This window comes from Eptesicus fuscus, chromosome 17, assembly GCF_027574615.1.
Source record: "Eptesicus fuscus isolate TK198812 chromosome 17, DD_ASM_mEF_20220401, whole genome shotgun sequence".
NCBI classification, from domain to species: Eukaryota; Metazoa; Chordata; class Mammalia; order Chiroptera; family Vespertilionidae; genus Eptesicus; species Eptesicus fuscus.
In genome coordinates this window covers 33,715,782-33,738,604 of record NC_072489.1, presented here as the reverse complement: position 1 = coordinate 33,738,604, position 22,823 = coordinate 33,715,782, and positions in this window count along the sequence as shown.

The window sequence follows — 22,823 nt, the reverse complement described above, 5'->3', positions numbered from 1 at the left end:
CCACCCCTTCACACTGGGACATGGGCATTACCATTGGTGCTGACCCTGCTAATGTGGCCCACCCTGATCCATTGCTGGTCAAAACTCTCCTCACCACTCAGCTCATGGTTGGACCAGTCCAGTTTGGACCTTGGCCATGACTCCTACTACTTTAGATTACCATGTGGTGATTTAAAGGTCACTACCCATATCATGGTTCCTAAATTGATGGCGTCTTCAAATAATCCAGTACAGTTCTCTGGACCACAACTAGAAGTGTGTTTGGACTTTTCTTCTCCGGGCTTGCATAACCATCCTTCTCCACACTGCAGATACTACGTATCTGCCAAGAAGGGGAAATGTGAGAGGACGTGGGCTTAAAAAGAAATTAGACAAGGGCATAACGGTTTGGGACTAGGGAATGTTTTTCCTGAAAGTTTCCCAGGAAAAAAAGATGGTTCCGGTATAGTCGAGCATCAATATATATAAACGCGTAATATGTAAATCGACCGGCCGGCAGAACGACCAGCGGGCTATGATGCACACTGACCACCAGGGGGCAGATACTCAATGCAGGAGCTGCCCCCAGCCTGCAGGTCCCGATCACGAGATCAGGGCCTGCTGGCCAACCTCTCGGTTCCTTCCCCTGGCTGGTGGGCTCCAGTCACCCAATGGGGAACTGGGAACTGGGGGTGGCTGGTGGTGGATGCGGGTGGCGCCAGGGCCCCGATCACCCCACCGGTTGCCTCACACACAGAGGGCAACTGGTGGCGGCGGGGGTTGGGGCTGGCTGCCGGTAGCTGGGAAAGATTGGCCCCGATCGCAGGCCAGGCCTAGGGACCCTACCCATGAATAATTTCATGCTCCGGGCCTCTAGTGGAATATATAATTCAATAGAAAAACAGAGTGACAGGAGTTAAGAGACATGGTGTTTCATCCTAGTTCCCTGTGTGACTTTGAAAGAGTCATTCTCAGACCCTCAATTTTTCTCTTGTTCACCCCCCCCCACCTCTGCATTGACCCCATCCAGCCTGCCCCCACTCTCCCCCTCCCTACCCAAGGCCTTCAGCACCCTATTGTCTGTGTCCATGGGTTATGCATTCAAGGTCTCTGGTTGATTATTTCCCACCCATCCACCCTCCCCCACCTTCCCTCTAAGATTCCGCACTCTGTTTCATGCTTCCATGTCTCTGTTCCAAGCTTCCATGTCATTCCATTCATCAGTTTATTTTGTTACTTAGATGCCACATATGAGTGCTATCATGTGATACTTGTCTTTCTCTGACTGACTTATTTCACTTAGCATGATACTCTCCAGGTCCCTCTATGCCAGTGGTTCTCAACCTTTCTAATGCCGTGACCCTTTTTTTTTTTTTTTTTAAGTAGTTTTTTTTTATTATTATTATTGATTTTTCACAGAGAGGAAGGGAGAGGGATAGAGAGCTAGAAACATCGATGAGAGAGAGACATCGACCAGCTGCCTCCTGCACATCCCCCATGGGGGGATGTGCCCGCAGCCAATGTACATGCCCTTGACCAGAATCGAACCTGGGACCTTCCAGTCCGCAGACCGACACTATCCACTGAGCCAAACCGGTTTCGGCTAATGCCGTGACCCTTTAATACAGTTCCTCATGTTGTGGTGACTCCCAACCATAATATTATTTTCGTTGCTACTTCATAACTGTAATTTTGCTACTGTTAATGAATTGTAATGTAAATATCTGTGTTTTCCGATGGTCTTAGGCTCTACAGCAGCGGCTCTCAACCTGTGGGTCGCAAACACAGATATTTACATTACAATTCATTAACAGTAGCAAAATTACAGTTATGAAGTAGCAACAAAAATAATATTATGGTTGGGGGTCACCACAACATGAGGAACTGTATTAAAGGGTCGCAGCATTAGAAAGGTTCAGAACCACTGCTATGCTGTCTCAAAGGGTAAGAGATTCTTCTTTTTTACTGCTGCATAGTATTCCATGGTATAAATGTACACAGCTTTTTTATCCACTCATTTACTGATGGGCACTTGGGCTGTTTCCATATCTTAGCTATTGTAGATTGTGCTGCTATGAACATAGGGATGCATACATTCTTTCTGATTGGTGCTTCAGGTTTCTTAGGATATATTCCTAGAAGTGGAATCACTGGGTCAAATGACAGATCTATACTTAATTTTTTGAGGAAACTCCATATTGTTTCTATAATGGTTGCACCAGTCTGCATTCCCGCCAGCAGTGTACTAGGGTTCCTTTTTCTCTACATCCTCTCCAGCACTTGTCATTTGTTGATGGTAGCCATTCTGATTAGGTGTGAGATGGTACCTCATTGTCATTTTGATTTGTATTTCTCGGATGATTAGTGACTTTGAGCATTTTTTCGTATATCTCTTGGCCATCTGTATGTCCTCTTTGGAGAAGTGTCTATTTAGGTTCTTTGCCTATTTTTTAATTGGATTATTTGTCTTCCTTTTGTTAAGTTGATGAGTTTCTTATATATTTTGGATATTAACCCTTTATTAGATGTATCATTGTCAAATATGTTCTCCCATATAGTGGGCTCTCTTTTCATTTTGTTGATGGTTTCTTTTGCTGTGCAGAAGCTTTTTATTTTGATGTAGTCCCATTTGTTTATGTTCTCTTTAGTTTCCTTTGCCTTGGGAGATGTATCTGTAAACATATTGCTATGAGAGATATCTGAGATTTTGCTGCCTATGGTTTCTTTTAGGATTTTATGGCTTCATGACTTACGTTTAAGTCTTTTATCCATTTTGAGTTTATTCTTGTGTATGGTGTAAGTTCGTGGTCTAGTTTCATTTTTTTGCATGTATCCGTCCAATTTTCCCAACACCATATATTGAAGAGACTCTCTTGGCTCAATTGAATGCGCTTGCCTCCTTTGTCAAATATTAATTGAGCATCACTTTTTCTCTTTATAGAATGATGGATAAAAAATATTTTCACAGCCTGTCTCCAAGTTCTGATTAAGTTCAATGAGATAATATTTGGAAAGGGGTTTTGGGGTTTTGAAATCTATAAGATGCAGTATTGGTATCAATAATATGCAGCATTGGTAAGAAAAAAAGATTACCTGTGCCCCCAGTTGGCCTCAAAAAGATCACACCTAGCCACCTGGTAGAACCCATGTGTTGGTATTGTATATTACAAGGTCAACAGTAAACTTGGAGACTGGTCAAGATTGAAAACCAATAGCACATTAGAAAATGATACATAGCAGCTACCTGGTAGGGGAAATTGAGGGCATCCAGGGAGAATAAAATGTTTGTTTGTTTGTTTGTTTTGTTTTGTTTTTAAGAGAGAGAAAGGTAGAGGAAGAGAGAGAGAAACATTGATCTGAGAGAGAAACATTGATTGGCTGACTCTCACATGTACCCTGACAGGGATTGAGCCAGCAACTTTTCAGTGCACAGGTCGATGCTCAACCAACTGAGCCACACTGGCCAGGGCAAATGTTTCTGGCTTTAACCTTTTGCACGTGGATGTCGAGTGTGACTCCACACAGTTAGCATTAGAATAAAGGAATTGAGAAAAAAGCAAGTGAGTGCAAAGGGTTAAAAACATACAATAAAAGAATATCCATATTGTCTTTTCTCAAACATCTATGCAATTGTTCAGATCCCAAATTTAGGAAGGTTTTGCATTTTATAATGTACCTTTCAATCTATATAGATTTGTAGCAAAATAAACAATATATCTACACTAATAAAAGAGAAAGATGCAAATTGACCATACCTTCGTGACGCCCACCAGCCAATCAGGAGAGAGTATGCAAATTAACCCAACAAAGATGGCAGGTTAATTTGCATACACAGACGCCAAGTGGCCGGGGGCGGGGCGGGATGCCCAGAAGCTCCAGGACTCTGGGCAGTGTGGGAAGGCAGAAAGGTGGCTCCGGGCTGGAGCAAAGGCGGTGCCGGCAGCCAGGGGAAGGAAGGCCCATTCTTGCACGAATCTTCGTGCATCGGGCCTCTAGTACAATATAATGACTTTACTAATTTGGTTAAATTAGCTGAAGGCATTGTTGACTTCATCATTAAAATTCATTCCTCAATATTTCTTAGCTTTATTGACTCTTTCATCAATTCCTTTTCAGTTATGTCATCATTCCTTTCCTCCTGTTTCTTTAAATTTCCCATCTAAAATGTTCCACAAATAATTATTATAAAAACTGAGAAAAAACAATGAACCTTTTTTATTGGAAAAAGATGAACCTTCCAAACTCATTCTCAGCTCATCATCACAGCATCTAGAATATGGAGTGGAAATTCATATCCCGAGAGTGCCTCAGTGTTTAAGCATGCAGAACAGATGTTTCATTTAACAAGTTTTCCTAACTTATTACACATGATATATATATTTGTGTTAGAGGAACACTGCCTGGGGAATAGGCCTTCCTGTTTTCCCCAGCAATCTGATGCATGGAAATAGACTGTTAAGTCAACTTGTTCTCACCCAGGAGTGGAGATTTTCAAATGCTGTTTGTTTTCACACAAGGACATCAAGTTCCATGTCCAAGTTCCAAGTTCCATGAAAGTTCCATGCTCTCACCTCTCTGCATATGCCATTTCCTTACCTGGAATGCATCTTACAAAGCATGGCTTAACTTCATATTTTTTTATGAAACAGATAAACCCATCTCAGAGTGATAGCTCTTTTTGTCAAGCAGCTACACAGTATCTGTTGGTGTTACAATTTTCATTGTCATCATTAGCAATGTGGGAGGGGAAAGGTGATATTGGACAGGGAAGTGATATTATCTTGAACTTTTCCTGTTGCATTGTAAGTTCCACGATGGCAGAGACCATTCTTATCACCCTTTGCCACCTCTCACAATAGCCAGCAGAGTGCCTTTCCCACAATTGGTCTTTTAAGATTGCTTAGTCAACTGTGTAAAACTAGAGGCCTGGTGCACAAAAATTCGTCCACTTGGAGGAGTCCCTCAGCCTGACCTGTGCCCTCTTGCAGTCCTGGACTCCTCGGGGGATGTCCTCCTGCTGGCAGTCAGACATCCCTCTCGCAGTCCGGGAGCCCTCGCTCCTTACACCCCGCCTGCTTGATGCTCCTTATAGCTCGGCTCGCTGCTCCTTAGCGCTGCCTCAGAGGCAGTAGAGGCTCCTGCCATTGCCATTGCCATTGCCATTGCCATTGCCATTGCCATTGCCACTGCACTTGCCTGGCTTCTGGCTGAGTGGCGCTGCTCCCCCTGTGGGAGCTCACTGATCACCAGGGGGCAGCTGCTGCATTGAGCGTCTGCCCCCTGGTGATCAGTGCATGTCATAGTGACCAGTCATTCCCCATTTTTTGGTCAATTTGCATATTACCCTTGTATTATATAGGATACGCCTTGCTACTTGGGTAGCCTAACTTTGATCTTGGATGTGGCTAAAAGAGAGGGGAAAAAAGAAATAATAAAATACAAATGAATTCTGAAAGCTATGGGGCAAAGAAAGGTAAGGAACAAAGTTGGCATTAGTAGAAAAGCACATAAATAAGAAGCAGATAATTTTCAGGTCTGAAGATCAAGTTTCTCTCCTGGCCTACACACTCACCCACTTCTGCTTCTTTCTTTCCTACAGTGATTTGGCAAACAACCCTGAATAAATCTTGTAATTTCACATACTTAAGAATGTCCTCACTCATAGTGTTTTCTCTCAGGGGACGATTACTTTCCCTTTATTTCATCCTCCTGGAGTAAGCTAATACTGTCAGGCATGTCTTTCATGAGTGAAACTCAGTATGGACCAGGACCAATTCCCCTCCCATGGAACTCCTTAACCCCTGTTGAAATCACCAGACATGTTTCAGTATCTACAAGCCTCCAAGACCTGAAAGAAGCTGCCTGGCATTCTCTGGCAGTACACCACAGACCTCTAGGGGGCAATGTTGTCTCAGACCACATGTTTGTCTACATGTAATTTAACTTATTCTCAGCTCTAAATCAGACAAATTACCATTGCACCAGTATTTTCCAAATTTCAGTGAGAATAATAATCATAAAAAAGAATAAGTTAACAATAAGCTAAAGAAAGCAGGGGATTGTTTAAACACTAAGGAAAATACTAGGGCATTGCCTAAAATGTAAAAATAGCCTCTGTTTACAGTCTACTTTGTCAACCATTTCTTTCTCTGTTAACTTTTCTCATGACTCAAAGCTGAAAATTACTGCATTATTTAGTTGGGTTGCTAGATTATATGGCTCTTTATTTTAATTTTCCATATTTAAAATAGCATTAAAGCTTCTAAAATAATTTCAGTAATATCCTCTAAGTTTCTCAGGGGAAACTCAGAGTAATGCTTCTTCACTCTATTGTACAAAGATAGCAGAGAACTAAATAGAAGAACAAGGCATGAGTTTTGAGTCTTTTGAGTTGGGCTATTTGACTTTGGCTAGTTCACCCACGCCCTCCCTGTGATCAACCTCCTAGTGATGAAGGGGGTTTGCAGGTCTATCAGATGTGTAGCCAGGGAGAAACAGGCTGACCAGAGTTATGGGTTGGAAATAAAGATAACCAACCCAGGCCAGATTCTTGGTAGAAACCAAACCTTCCCGAAGAAAACGATTCATTCACCCAATGTTTATAGAGTGCCCTCTACTGATCAAGCACTTACTGTTTCAGTGCTAGGAAGATAGTAGAAACCTGCACAAACAAAATTTCTGCTCTCAGAGTTCACATTCTGGGAACAAGAGGGAGATAGCTACAAAAGAAAAATAAAGAAGGAAAGTATCCTCTTGAGAATTAAAATAGTATAGAGACTGACTTGTGAGGGCTACTTTTTATTAGGGAGTCAGTGAAGTCCTCTTTGAGGAGGTGGTGTTTAAGTTGAGATCTGAGTGATGAGGAGCTATCCATGAGAGGATGGAGGGGTTGAGGGGGAGTTCCAGCGGAGAAGAAACACCTAATACAAAGGCTGGAACAAATTGAATGGGTTCAGGAAACAAAAGTAAGCAAGACTAGTTGGAGTACAGCAGTGAGGGATAAAGATGAAGTCAGAAAGGTAGGTGAAGAGTCTGGTCAATCAACAGTTTCCTAGGCCAAGGCAAGGAATTTGAATTTTATTTTAATACAATGAGAGATGTGGAGGATTTCACATGGAGAGTGAGATTATCTGATACAGGTTTTGAAAACCTACTCGGACAACTCTGGCAAGCTTGGGAGAATGGAGAACATTTGGGCAGCTGTCACCACAAGTGAGGCCAGAGGTGCTGAAGGTAGACAAGGATTGTGACAGTAGAGATAGAAGGAAGGGGACGGAGTCACTGTATATCATTTGGAGATGCAATTGTTGGGATTAGTTTTTTACTAGATGTACACAGTGGCAGGGGGCTGTGAATCAAAGGACTACTGCGAGCTTTTTAGTTTGAACAACTGACAGGATGATGGTCCCATTTCCTGAGATGAGAAGACTAAGGAGGGTATGTTTCAGGGGGAAAAGCTGGTGTTGGACATGTGGGCCTACTAGCCAAGCCCTTCTTTGGATGACTTCAGGTGTATCTGCCGTTGCTGATTGGAAGGGTGGAGTCAGGCTGGCAACCACTGTGCCTGAGTAAGCTGATCCGGAATTTTATCTCAAAGGGGAAATCCAGGGGTGGATATAAGATTGAAGTCAGCAACCTGTCACACCAACAGAGAAATATCTGTTAAGATGATTTATACACAAGCATCTAGAAATAGTAGCTCCTCAAAGTGGCTTAATTCCAACCAGGAATTTGACCCCCACCTCTTGTTTTTTAAAAAAAAACTATTTAGAGTTATATCTTATATATATTTACATAAATTGAAAGCACATACATAACATGGATTCTAAATATTTAATGTTTCAACATCCCTGAAATTTAAATAAATGAAGCCTTGGGTTTCCATACAGAGAGCACACATGTTTAAAAGTAAGAGGTCTAAGATGGTTATAAAATGGTAAAGCTGCAAACAGCTCTTAAAAAATAGTATTTTTGAGTACACCAAAGCTTATACAATATAAATAAGTGCCTCAGCTGTTGACTACAAAGCTGGAGAATTTGGGGAATTTTGATGTGTTACATTTACTCATAGAGATTCTGAATAATCATAGTGCTTAATCATATTCTCCTCCACTTCATTATTGTGAGTGCTTTTGTTAATTAAAAAGATTATTTTAGGCCCTAGCCATTTTTGCTCAGTGGATAGAGCTTTGGCTTGAAGACCAAAGGGTCCTAGATTCGATTCTGGTCAGGCTTCTCCCTGGTAGGGGCGTGTGCAGGAGGCAACCAATCGATGTGTTTCTCTCACATCAATGTTTCGCTCTGTCTTTCCCCCTCTCTTCCACTCTCCCTAAAAATCATTGGAAAGATATCCTCGAGTGAGGATTAACAAAACAAAACAAAAAAAGATTATTTTAGTTGGAAGGCTGCCACAGCTTTGGTTTACTTTGAGGGAATGAAACCTGCCCACTTTACCAAGTTCTTTCTGTATTGGGGTCTGCAGTGAGAGTCGTATTTTCCTGAGAATTGAGGGGTACCCAGTTTAGCCATGAAGAGCTGGGAGGTTCAAGAGCCTGAGGGCTGGACCCAGGAACCAGAATCTTCCACCATACCCAAAATTTCCCAAAGCTAATAACCAGGGTGGACCTATTGGGCATCATCATCTTCATCTCCCACTTACTTCCCTAAGGTTGCTTTCAAGTTCCTCTACTCATCCCAAGGACAAAGAACTTTGGAGAATGATTGAATGGCAGAACTTAGGAGTATATGTTTTGTTCCTACAATCCTTTTGAGCACCATGACATGGCCCAGGAAATCCCTCTTGCAGAATATGAATCACTTGCAGAACGTAACTGAGAAATTCTGATCCAGGACTATCCAACATTACAATGGCCTTCTGGGCTCTATACAAACTGGTTCCCCATTAATCTCCCTGCCCTGTATTCTACCATTGTATCCTTGGTTCACTATGCTCCAGCCACTCTGGCCTCCCTGTTTTTACTAAAAAACAGACCCACTTTACCTTGGGGACCTCGCCTTTGGGGGTTCTCTCCCTAGAACACTCTTCCTGTGTCTGTACAGCTTACTCCCTTACCTCCCTTGGCTCCAATGTCACTTTTTAAAAACTCCTACCCATATTAACCCCATTTAATATTGCTAATTTCGTAATCCACACTTGCCTTGCCCGTTATCCAGCTCTTTTTTTTCAAAGTATTTATCACTTTCTAATATATATTATTATATACATATGTATTATATTTATTGTTTATTATTTATATCCTCCCACTAGAATACAGTTCCACAAAAGGTAGAGTGTTTGCCTTTAAAAATATATATATTTTTATTGATTTCAGAGAGCAAGAGAGAGAGGGAGAGAGAGAGAAACATTAATGATGAGAGAGAATCATTGATAGGTTTCCTCCTGCATGCCCCCTGCTGGGGATTGAGCCCACAACCCAGGCATGTGCCCTTGACTGGAATCGAACCTGGGACCCTTCAAGTCCACAGGCCGATGCTCTATCCACTGAGCCAAACCAGGTAGGGTGAGTGTTTGCCTTTTTGTGTGGTCACTGCCTGGCACATAGTGGGCTTTCAATAATAGTTGTAGATTAAATGACTGAACATAGCTCATCTGAAAAAACTAAAGCTTGATATGGTCCCTGCTGTCAATACTAGCACCCAGCACTGCTGACCAGCTGCCAGTCAGTCTTAATGAGTCTGGACAGTACCTGGCTTTGACCCTAGTACCTGCTCAGTCCTCTATCAGCATTCATATACCACCACTGCTGCCCATGACCCGACCCAGCCACACAATGTCAGCAGTTTGTCCAGGTTTGAAACTTTTCAAGTGTCGAAGTCCTTTCTCAGTTTGCCTGCTCCCTGTGTTCTTGTACTGGTCCACATCACTGCAAATGTCCTCCTCTCTTACTGTCAGAAACACAATAATTTCCTTTATTTTTAGTGATTTGTGCCTATGGTAATCCACTGGACTAGTGTTGTATTGAGTACCTTCAATGTGACAGGTAATAGTCTAGCCACTGGGGAAACAGAGGTAAGTAAACAAACATGGCCCTTGCACTCATAGAATGTGTGTTTCTTCTTAAAATCAAATTCCTGGCAATATATATCAATAAATAGACTTTAAAATATTTATAACCTGTAACCAAGAACCCCATTTCTGAAAATAAAAGTACTCTGAAACAGATACAAATAGTTATACATAGAGATGTTTATCGGAGCACTATTTGTAATGGTGGCAAATGGAAACTACTGATATGTCCAGTAGTGGGGAAATCATTAGGTAAGTTGTAGTACACCCATTCATTGGAATATAATAGCCATCCTATGTAATAAAGAGGGAATATGCTAATTGACCCTCACACCATCGCAAAGATGATGGTGCCCACAGCCAATAAGGAGGGAATATGCTAATTTACTGCCCCACCCTCAAAGATGGCGGCACCCACAGCCAATAAGGAGGGAATTTGCTAATTGACTGCCCCACCCTCAAAGATGACGGCGCCCACAGCCACAAGATGGTGACACTCAGTCCTCTCAGCCCCGCTGGGGCGGCAGATGCGTGGCCGCTCCACATGCCTGCCTCTGGCGTCCCCCAGTCCCCTCAGCTCCCCAGCTGCCCAGGGCTGGCCTGAGGTGCAGGCAAGCTTCAGATGGCAGCTGCCCAGCCACCCAGGGCTGCCCGATGCTCAGGTAACCAGGGCCAGCCAAGGCTTGCGCTGCCGGCAGTGGCAGCAGTAGAAGTGTGATGGGCATTGCCTTCCTCTGATCGCTGGTTGCCTCCCGCTCCGAGAGCTCCTGGACTATGAGAGGGGCAGGCCAGGCTGAGGGATTTTCCCTCCAGTGCATGAATTTTCATGCACTGGGCCTCTAGTTCATTATAATGTTTCAAAAATGTTTTATATTATGAACATATACTTAAATTTTAATATTACATTACTGTGCAGGAGACACGTTTATGGGCCGGGTCTTGGTGCAGCAAAGCTTTGGCGCTCACTGAATATTCCCGTTGAATGTGTCCCTTATGCACGTGGTTGAAATCTGGTGTCATCTCCCACAGACCACTAGATGCCCTCGTTTCTGGGTCTCCAATGGGGTGTAGATCAGCTACTGCCTTAGGCACTCAGTAAGGATTACAGCAAAAACTGTAGTTTCTTCCTCCTGTCTGAGTGGCCCTGGAGCAGTCCGACTAGAACAGCAGATCATCTGGTCCGCTGCCAGAGGGCAGTCCACCCACATGCATAAGCCGTTGCTTGGGGCGCAGGTGTGCCTGCAAGACTTGCGGGGCAGGTCTTCAAGACGTGCGGGGCGGGTCCCAGGGCGGGGCGGGGTCTCAGGGCGCCAACAGGCCATGGTGCGGCGAGCCTCGATGGCTGTGAGTCTGGTCCTTCTGCCTTCCATGTATCTAAGTCCCCTCGTTCCGCACTCCAGCGCAGCAAACACTGATTGCTGGGCGCACCTCTGCAAGAGTCCCGCCTCTCCCCGCAGGCATCTGGGTCTCCCGGGGTTCGCCAGAAGATGGGTTTCAGGGTGATGGAGAGCTAATCTCCCTTAGGTTTGGAACAAAAGCCCCTTTCCCCCGCCACCAGCCAGACCCACGCACCTCCACACCTCATCCCCTCCGATTTCGCTGGGTGCGAGGCAACAGAACAGCCTTTAACCTCCGCCGCCATCTTTTTCAAACTTCTCAATTTGTACTTCTTAATCCCTTCATTTCAGTCAACTTTACTGAAGTCTAGCGCCGCCGGGAGGTGCACTGAAAGGGCGCCCGGGCCTCCGTCCGGTGCGCGGTGCGCGCGTCCCGCGAAACCAGGCGCGCGAGGGCCGCGCGGCTGGGACGGGCGCTGGGCGGCCTCCGAGCTCCAGGCACCGCCATCGCCGTGTTCCGGACGTCCCGCCGCGGCGTCCCCCCCAATTTATACTTCTTAATCCCTTGAATTCAGTCAACTCTACTGAAGTCTAGCGCCGCCGGGAGGTGCACGGAGAGGGCGCCCGGGCCTCCGTCAGGTGTGCGGGGCGCGCGGCCCGCGGCACCAGGCGCGCGGGGGCTGCGCGGCGGGGACGGGTGCTGGGAGGCCACCGGGCTCCGGGCGCCGCCGCTGCGGCGGCGTCCCCAGCGTCCCGGGCCGGGCAGCCTGCGGGGGCGGCGGAGTTGCGAAAGTGAGTGAGTTTCCCAGGGTTTCGCCCGGAATGGGGTTCAGTGCAATCGGAGCCGGTGCTCAGCGCACTCCGGAGCCTTTATCTCCTTCCTGCCAGTGAACGCCGGCCAGGTCATCAGCCGCCCCCTCCTCTCCGGTTCCATCCTCCCCGCAGGCGCGTGTGCTCGTGTCTCCGCCCGTTTCTCCATACCTCAGGCTTTTACGGCTTCCCCGACTGTCCCCGTGGCCTTCTCCTTCCCCCCAGCTGTGGGCATTTCAGTCCGCCAGCTCTCCTGTGGTTCTGGACGATGTCCGTTCTGACCTCTAGTTGTATTTTTGAAATTGTTGTGCCCGGCTGCAGGTTAGGTGTTTAACCTATGCCGCCATCTTGGTTTCTCTAAATTTTAATATTACATTAGAAAAGCAAGTGACAAAGCAATTTGTTTAGTATGCTCTTAAGTATGTAAAATAATATGTATATAACATTATTTAGATAAATTAGGGTAAACTATGTGAAATTAACATTTTTGTAGGTCAAAAGGATCAAATATTAGCAGTTTCATAATGGAAAAACATCTGAAACAAATAAGACAAAATATTAATGGTGATTAGTTCTTGGTGGTGGGATCATCAGCGATTTTTATTCCCTTATACTTTTCAGCATTTTCAAATTTTAAACAATGTACTTGCATTACTTTTCTAATAAAAACATTATTGTAAAATAGAAAGAGAACAAATGTTCGCCTTTCAACCACTTTACTAAATCATGATGCTAAGTACACTTTGGTTGAGTACCTGTAATCCATCATGTCAGTAACTGCAGCAAATGTAACAATGGACTGTAATTCCATTTTATACATATTGCAATAGAGATCCAGCCCAGAATGATATTTAAAGACAGCAGTCTGAAGCAGGGCTGGTTCAAATAAAATAGAAGCCAGACTCTCTGTGCTTCATAGTGATGGGAAACAACTATTTTATACTGACTGCAATAGAGACACATTTCTAGGACCTGTTCATAATATTTCCAAGAAAACCACCTGAATTTCTTATTGATTGTCTTAAGTACCCCCAAAGTATTTTTTTTTTAAATTTTAAGAAAAGTATATTATGAAGCTCTTGGGGACAATGCTAGAAAGAGAGTGTCTTTTAAAAAAGTAGATGATCTGAAATAACATCAATTCTTCATCAGTCAATGATTGTGAACAGTCACATCAGTTAATATAGTTAGGAACAATGAAAATTAAAAATTTAAGTAAAATAGGTCATCTTTTCAAAAGGATGCTTCTTTTATACTTACACTTTTATTTGTGTAAGTTATACATTATACTAGAGGCCCGGTGCATGAAATTCGTGCATGGGGGGCAGGGGTATGTGTCCCTCAGCCCAGCCTGCACCCTCTCTAATCTGGGACCCCTTGAGGGATGCCCAATTGCCCGTTTAGGCCTGATCCCACTGGGATCGAGCCAAAACGGGCAGTCAGACAATGCTCTCACAATCCAGGACTGCTGGCTCCCAACCACTCTCCTGCCTGCCTGCCTGATTGCCCCTAACTGCTTCTGCCTACCAGCCTGATCACCCCCTAACCACTCCCCTGCCAGCCTGATCGATGCCTAACTGCTCCCCTGCTGACCCGATTGCCTCCAACTGCCATCCCCTGCAGGCCTGGTCCCCCCCCAACTACCCTTCCCTTCAGGCCTGGTTGCCCCCAACTGCCCTCCCCTGCAGGCCTGGGTCCCCCCCCAACTGTCCTCCCCTGCAGGCCTGATCATCCCCAACAGCTCTCCCCTGCTGGCCATCTTGTGGTGGCCATCTTGTGTCCACATGGGGGGTGGCCATCTTTGACCACATGGGGGTGGCCATTTTGTGTGTTGGAGTGATGGTCAATTTGCATATTACCTCTTTATTATATAGGATATGCATTTTAGTGAGTGCTTACTGTGTGCCAGGCACAGTATCGAAACCAGTTATAGATAAGTGAATAAGACTGACAAGTCTCTTACCAGCCATTGGCAGAGACAGATAAACATGCAAATAAAGTGTAAAATTATCCATTATGAGAAGTACGATGAAAGCAAGGTACTGGGTGCTATAAGAAAGAATTAGGCTCAGAATAAATTAAACTGTGAAGAACTTGCAATCTAAATTAGCACAGGGACATTTAAACAAGAGGATGGTCAGAAGGAAAAACCTTCCTGTGGTTAAGAAAAGATTTAGTAAGGTTATGACCCAATGAAGAAGAGCTAGAGGTACTGGGAAAAGGTGAGGCTTCCTGGGATTTTCTTGAATAAGGTATAGTCATCAAATGGTGTTGGTGTGGAAAGCCTCAGCCACATGACTCAGAAGTGTACAGATCATGTTAAGGATTTATCCAAAGTAGAATAGGAATCTCCTAGAGTATTTTAAATAGCTATGATTAGAATATTTTAAAAACCTCATTCTACTAAAGTGCCCCTCTGGGTTCTACTGGTTCTACCACTCCACTGGGTAAAATTCTATGATGTCTGGGGTTTGTTTTAAAATATTCCAGATATAAAGAAAAAAGGAAAAAAGTGGAGGTGACAAGAGAGTGGTGATAGATTAAATAAAATTGTCAAAATATTGAAAATTATTGACCTGGGTGAGAGGCACATGGATGTTTATTGTATGTTTATTGTATCTTGGGGTCTGTTTGAAAATTTTCATGATAAAAAAAGTTATTTAAAAAAATATGTAAAGAGCCCTAGCTGGGTGAAAGAAGCCAATCTGAATAGAGCCTCGATAGAGCGCTGGCCTGCAGAGTGAAGGGTTCCGGGTTTTATTCCAGTTAAGGGCACATGCCTGGGTTGCAGGCTCGATCCCCAATGGAGGGCATGCAGGAGGCAGCTGATCAATGATTCTCTCTCATCATTAATGTTTCTATCTCTCTCTCCCTCTTCCTTTCTTTCTGAAATCAATTATATAGAGAAAGGGGAGGTGGGAAGGGAGCTTTAGCTCTGAAATCAAAATCTAGTTCTGTCACTATTAGCTGTGTGGTTTTGAAAAATGACTTTTTTTCTATAATCCTTAGTTCTCATATGTGTGGAATAGTGAAAATTTAAAAAATTAAGTACAAAATAGCAGAGTGTCTGGTTCACAGTCAACACTTAGGAAATGTTAACTATGATTTTAATATTTACTCCAGAAATACTATACTGTTATATTGTTTTAAAAAATTCATCCTGGTGTCTGTGTGAAAAATGGATAGGAGAAAAGAATGGTGATGTGAAAAGATCACTTAAGGGCTATTGCTGGGGCTTATCTGAGTGGCATGCAGCCATGGAGGAGTGAGGTCTGGGCTGCAGATGAAAATCAGGGTGTCATTGGCATGTGGGTGGGGCTTAAACTCTTGTGAAAGATCAGGACCTCCTGAGAATTCTCAGGGGTTTTTGATCCCCCCCTTTTTGCCATGGACCCCTTTGACAGTTCTGTGAAGCCTACCGACTCCTCAAAATCCCATCTGTGTGTAGGGGAGGCAAAATTTTACCCCTATTCTCTTAGGGTTTTCTGCTGGACCTGAGAATTAAATAGATTAACAGGATAAAAGTATACAAATTTATTTGACATAAATTTTATGTGACACAGGAGCCCTCATAAGGAAACTAAGACACAAAGAAGCTGTTAGAGTTGAACATTTATATACTCAGTTGGACAGAGTAGTAAGTTGTGAAAACGTGACAAAGCAAGGGGGCTTGGGCTAGGGGAGTCAATAGTGGAGCTATGAGTAGGAAGATAAGGGTTAGCTTATAAAGTTTGTTTATACAGATTTCTCTCAACCATGACTCTGTCTCTGAAGACAAAAATGTTGTTTTTCTCCTGGAATAGGGAGGACCACGGGGATTTTATCTCCCGCTTTTAGGAAGAAAAAGGGGGAAGTCAGAGAGCTCTTCCTGAACCTACTGAAAATAATCCTTATACCAAAGTGGCAGATTTTAATCCCCCACTAAGACCAAACTACACCTTGAGTACTTGGTGTCTAAGAAACACCCCTGTATTTTTTAAGGACTTCAGTTTTTAGAGTGGTCTTAGGTTCACAGCAAAATTGGGAGGAAGGTACAGAGATGTTCTGTATACGCCCTACCCCCACACATGCATAGCCTTTCCTATGATCAACATCACTCACCAGAATGGTTATTTTGTTACAACTGATGAACCTACATTGAGAAATCACAATCACCTAAAGCTCATACTTTATGTTATGGTTCATTCTCTCTCTTTCTCTCTTTTTCTTTTCTTTCTTAAGATGAATTATTGATTGATTGATTGATTGATCTTAGAGAGAAAGGAAGGGAGAGGGAAACAGAGAGAAAGGAAAATATCTATCTCTTCCATTTATTTATGCATTCATTGGTTGATTCTTGTATGTGCCCTAACCAGTAATTGAACTCGAAAACTTGGTGTACGAGGTCAATGCTCTAATCAATTGAGCTACCGGACCAGGGCCTATAGTTCACTCTTGATGTTGTACATTCTGTGGATTTGAACAAATGTATAATGACATGTATCCATCATTATGGTATCAGACAGAGTGTTTTCACTGCCCTAAAAATCCTGTTCTTCACATATGCATCCCTTCCCACCAACGCCTGATCTTTTTACTTTCCCAGAATGTCATATAGTTAGAATTACACAGTATGTAGCTTTTTCAGATTGGCTTCTTTCACTTAGTAGTATGCATTTAAGTTTCCTCTGTGTCTTTCATAGCCTGAAAGCTTCCTTTTTTTAGCACCCCTATATCTTTATAACAATTTTTTTCTCATTGAAGCTGGTTTCAGCTGCTTCCAAGCTAAAAAGAACATTGTTAAAAACAAAGAGACACTTTTAACACCCCCTTCCCAAATTCTTGAAATCTGAAGAATTCTGGGCTTAGGGACATCTGTCAACAAACAAGGAGTTGGGGTGGTTGAAGAATGAGTGCTGAGTTGTGTTAAATAAGGCTGTGTGAACTCCATGAAAGTATTGATGTCTTCTTTGGAAGCCCTTGTTTTATTCTTATTTTTTAAATATATTTTTATTGATTTCAGAGAGGAAGGGAAAGGGAGAGAGAGAGAATTAAAAACATCAATGATGAGAGAGAATCATTGATTGGTTGCCTCCTGCACGCCCCACACTGGGGATCAAGCCCACAACCTGGGCATACACCCTGACCGGGAATTGAACCGTGATCTCCTGGTTCATAAGTCGATGCTTAAACACTGAGCCACACTGGCCAGGCAAGGAGGCCCTTGTTTTATATCCTATAACCCGCCTACAAAAAAATAAAAATTACTGATTTTTAATATATTGCTATAGGCTTCAACATTTTGATGCCACGCTTTAAAATGGGACTAAAGATAGCTATTATATTTTTTAATTTGACAGAGCAAGCAGGCAATAATGAAATGGCATTCATCTGGATAGCAACCTTTATTTTTAAAAACCAAAGGCAGTCAATAATGTGATCTATGGACTTTGCTATTGTGATGACATATAGCACATAAAATATTAAGCACATCTAATATTTAATGTATTTCAGTCATTAGTCTGTCAAGATATAATGAATCAACAAGAAAGTCTACTAACAACTCCCCCACAAACACTCCCTATTGAATCACTCTGCTTTTATATGCAGTCATGAAACTTGAAAATTGCCTCTAAATTTGCATAGCTATTCCACATTATATCCACAACAATAAAGAAATGCCACTGTAACAGTTGCTAAGTACTTTTTAATACAAAACTGATGTTAGTGACAGATTTTTAAGCATGTAATTTGTCTCCACTTGTGTCATTTTATTGGTAAAAAACTCCCAGGACTAAAAAATGGAGTTTCAAAAAGTTATTTATTTTGTGTCCTGGCGGGGTAGAATTGATATAAAATAATCATCCAATAGAATGGTGTTGTGGCCTATTGGAATCAGAATTATACCATTGTTATAGAGGGGCAGTAAAAGATATTTCCCCTACACTACCCCCCTCCCCTCCCCAGTAAAATGTGATGCTCCCTGCCCTCCATTAAGAAGTGAAGAACAAATATACTACATAAATTTCCCCGACCTGCGGGGTCTTCTAACGGGGGTACCGAGGCGGCGCACCTAAGAGAATGAGAAACAGACAAGGGACGCAAAGAATGGAGGCAAGACAAAAGGGTTTCTGATCAAGCCTCAAAACTTTATTTTTACAGCGTTCCTTATATGTGATTTCTAGAAGGGTGGATGCCTAGGAGGGGTGGGGGCTGACCTAGATAATTGGCTAAAGTCATAACTATAGATAAAGGGTGTGGCGGTTGAAGGGCGGCTACAGAAGAAATGCTTTGTCCTCAGGCAAGAGGAAGGTGGGCCTAGTTACAGTAACTTACTGAAGGTCAGGGTTAATCCTTTGACCGACTCTTGGTCCCTGACATCTCCTCCCTCTCTGTTTAAGAAACGGGAGTGGGCATTAATCGACCGAGGAGACATTGACCTGGTTCCTCCCGTGGGCTTTGCATACCCACTGTGTGTGGCTCTTGACATCTTTTGGGGAGGAGAGGCAGAGCCATTATTTTTATCGATGTCAACCTCTATGCAAACCAGGTATACTCTCAGGGAAATCCAGAGGAGATTGGAAATATATCCCAACCTTCCCTTGCAATGCTTTGCTCTGCACCCGGTTCGATACCCATACCTCTGGCTCTGGCTAGAGCGTAGGTAAGCATCCCTCTGGTTAAGATGCTGTCCCCGTAGGGAAGGAGCGAGTCTGGGTCCGGAGGTGCTCGTGCTCTTGGTAAACCGAGCCCCACCTATTGGCCATTTCCAGGCGTTGATAATGAATCTGAATGGGTTTTGCTAAAGCTGAATCTATTTGCTGTTTTACGAGGTCGGTTATTTTTCTAAATGCCCAAGGGCCAAATGTAAGAATGAGGAGAAAACCAACAAGGGGACCAAGGATGGGGAGGAGGTAGGGGAGTCCATTAAGTCCACTCCAGAGAGGGTTCTTGTAGCTTCTTGATCTTGTCTCGGACGATGCCAGACTTGTTGGCGTAGAAGCAGCATGGTTCCTGTAGAGCCAAACATATCCCTCCCTGTTCTGCCTTGAGCAAATCTAACCCTCAAATGCTTTCCTTGGGGGCCTTCCACACAGTGGAAGGGATTAAATCCTTTCATGTACTTATAAATTGCTGCCAAACATTCAAAGAATTAATTTGTAAGTTTGTGATAACTGTACAATATGCTGTTGTAAAATATCAAAAATTATAATGAAATTATAAAATATCATGTAAGAATATTCTTTGTTCTAGGCCATGGCAATTCAATCTCAAACTGGCTATCAATTTCTTTTTGTATAGAAACGGTTTTAACCAGTTAAAGCCTCCTAATAATTTCTAAAAGTCATTTCTACACCTTCTGAGGCCTAATGCATTGGTTATCAATTACAATCTGTAAGATATTTGAAGGAAGCCTCTCTATTTCCTTCCAAAATAACTTTCAGGTTACAGAGTTTCATTTAAGATTCTTTGTCTTTCTTTTTATAACAAGCAATCAGTATGGTTACAGTTTGAAAGACAAGCCTCCAGCGACTAGCTAGCTACATTACAAGTACTCTTACAGTAAGGCTGACTACTAATTTACTTTCAGATTTAACATTTTAACAATAATCTTAGTTTACACTGTAAATACTAGTGAAAGAGAATTTAAAATTTTAAAATTTCTCCTTTTCATAAATTTAGAATTATATTTTTAAGGTATCCTCTTAAGACAGAGGGATCATGGGAAGGCTTCAGTAACTTTCTTAGATTTATTTAAATTGCTTACAAAGACATTGGCTTATTTAAAGAAAGGGGTTGGCCTTTGTTATTTCAAGATGGCAGGCAGTAACCACGTGGCCAGAGGGGCAGGCAAGATGGCGGCTGCCTCACAAGCTGCAAATGTTGCTCCTCCTCTAGCTTAATTAAGAATGCAGGCGGCTACGAGTCAGGATTCAATTACTTATAAAACATTGGCTTCTCATGTAACTTAATTTATATGAGAAATTGATTATATTTTAAAAATCCAATTTATAAGGTAACCTAAGTAGGTATCTTTAATTTAAAAAGCAAAGAAACTTATTCAGTAAACTTATTTGATACTTTATTGGTCTGATCCAAAAGCATAAGCAGTGTCCCACCTCCAGCCCATTCAAAAATGCAGGCTACTTGAGGCTTTTGTCTTTCTATGAAATTCTACTGCTTTTGAAAATTTTGGCTATATTTAAGAAATATATTGTTTTTGCCTTTCTTACAGGTCAAAACTTTCATAACATTTAATATATATGTATGTAAGTAAAATATATTAATTAATTTTTATTTGATAAAGCTTTCCATGCAACTTCAAGTATCAATCGGTTTAATTAAAAAAATATTTATTTTAAGAGAGAATAGACTTTTGAAATACACCTCAAGGGCCCAGTGAAATGTCTCAAAAGCCATTCTCAAAACCTTGAAATACACCTGGAAAGATCAAATATATAATATATATGATTTAAAGATTATATACTTAAATTATCTTAAAGAATATCAATTAAATTTAAACTGTATCACAGAATTAATTCTCTTTTTTAAATCAGACCAAGAAGTAACATATTTTGAATTCCTAATTATTTAAGAGAAAACATTTTATTTTCTCAAAAATTAAGTTGCAATACTCTAGGCATTTAGTTACCACAATTCTATAATTTCTCACAATTCAATCTGAATCTTAAACTTTCAGAGCTTGCAAGTCAAATATTTAGCAGTTCTTTATTAATAACACCTTTATATTTTTAAGAATAAATTTTAAAATCTAATAGTCAACTTTAAACCATGTTATTTCTGCCTAGGGAAACTGAGAAGCAAACTTATAAGTATTAAAAAAAATGACTACTGGTGGTAAGTTGATTTTAAAGGAGCCACCTTTTCAGGAAAAAACCACTTGACCTTTCCTGGGAAGGTCAGCTAGCAAAAGGTGTAGCCATTGAAATGCAAATGAACATTCTTTAAAAATGGCCGCTGGCAGGAACCAGCCTACCTGCACGCTAGGGGAAGGGCATGTCCATCCCTCCCTCCATAAAAAGGGTGTAGCTTTAAAACCTTTTAATGGAGAGAAAAGAGACCTTAAACTTTCAGAGCTTTAAATCTTAGCAAAATTAAATACTTAGCATTTCTCAAATCAATAATACCTTTACATTTTTAAAAATGGCTATTGGCGGGAACTTGCCTTCCTGAATGCTGGGGGAAGGGCGACGACACCTTCCTGCATTAACAAGGGCATAGCCAGTCTTTATCTGGGCTACTTTAGTTTCAAATCCAATTCCAATTGTTTTAAGGCATTTACTTTGGATAAATTTTGTCTTGAAGACTTAAGGTTAAATTTTTAACACTTTCCATTAGCATTTTAAAAACTACTCTTTTATGGAAATGCCAATCTGTTGCTGGAACTAGCTTGTTTTTTCCTTTTGGTCAAATCCGCCATTTTTCTTAGGAAAAAAGGTTCTGGGTTTTTCATTTTTGTAGCCTTTTCATGGTTAGAAAAAAGACTTAAACTTTCAGAGCTTCAATTTTTCAGGTAGCAAATCAAATACTTAGCATTTCTCAAATCAGTAATACTTTTACATTTTTAAGGATACATTTCAAATAAAATATAAGGCATATTCAATTAATTAACTTATATCATCTAGACTTCATACTAGGCATACTCAGATCAACATTTCATTATTTTAAATTTCAATACATTTAGATCATTTAAACTTAAAAGTTTTAAATTTCCAGCCAATAGGCTTGGCACAGCCACTAAATTTTTTAAAGAATTTTTCCTGCTGAGGAAGTCAAGAAACAAACCCATAGCTATTCACATGTAAACTTGCTTTCTACTTCCTGGTGGTTACCTGCCTCTGGGCGGGAAATTTCAAGAGAGCCTTGGGAAGCCTGCCTATATCTCTTTCCCCGGTTCATCTCTTTCATTTTTAAGGCCAAAACAGTCTCGGGTTTTTATTCTGTACACAGCAAAGAGTTAAGTTCAGCTCAAAACTATGCGCACTCGTTTTTAAACTGGACTTTTCCCCTTACATGTGCACAGAAATCCCGGATGCATTTATGAATTCGTAAAAGCTTTAAGTCATTAGCTGGAAAATAAAGATGGCGAAGATGAGGCCTTTCAAAGTGGCTTTCTTGGGGAGTGGCGTCCATATTGGATCGCCAAGTGTCTCCCTTCCCCCACCTCCTTCTTAGGGGGAAGATTCAGTAATGGTCTGGCATCTTTTTTTTATTTTATTTATTTTTCAATTTTTATTTCTTTATTTATTATTAAGGAAAGAAAAAGATTGGCAGTTGCTGATCTTCCGGGGAGAGTTTATCATCTAAGGGGGTCTTTTTAAACCTTTAGGGATTTTCTCTGGGTCAAAAGTCTACTCTTTTCCATCGCTTTGAATCGATGGTGCCCACTAGTGGAAACCAGGGACATGCCTTTCTTTTTACCCTTACTCCTTGCGTCCTGAGGGACTCCTTGAGCCCACCGAGGAATTCCTTGTGAGAACTGAGAGAGGTGCCCATGTTGATGTGGGAGCTTCTCAATTTTTTGCCTCCTCCGCGTAAGCCTCTGGGACGTATAAACCCCGTGCCAGGTCAGCCCTGAGTTTCCGATGCCTAGGACAGTTGTCTCGTCAACAATCTCTGTTTGCCCAAAGGCCCCTGCTCACGTATCATAGGTCGGGATGTATAAGCCC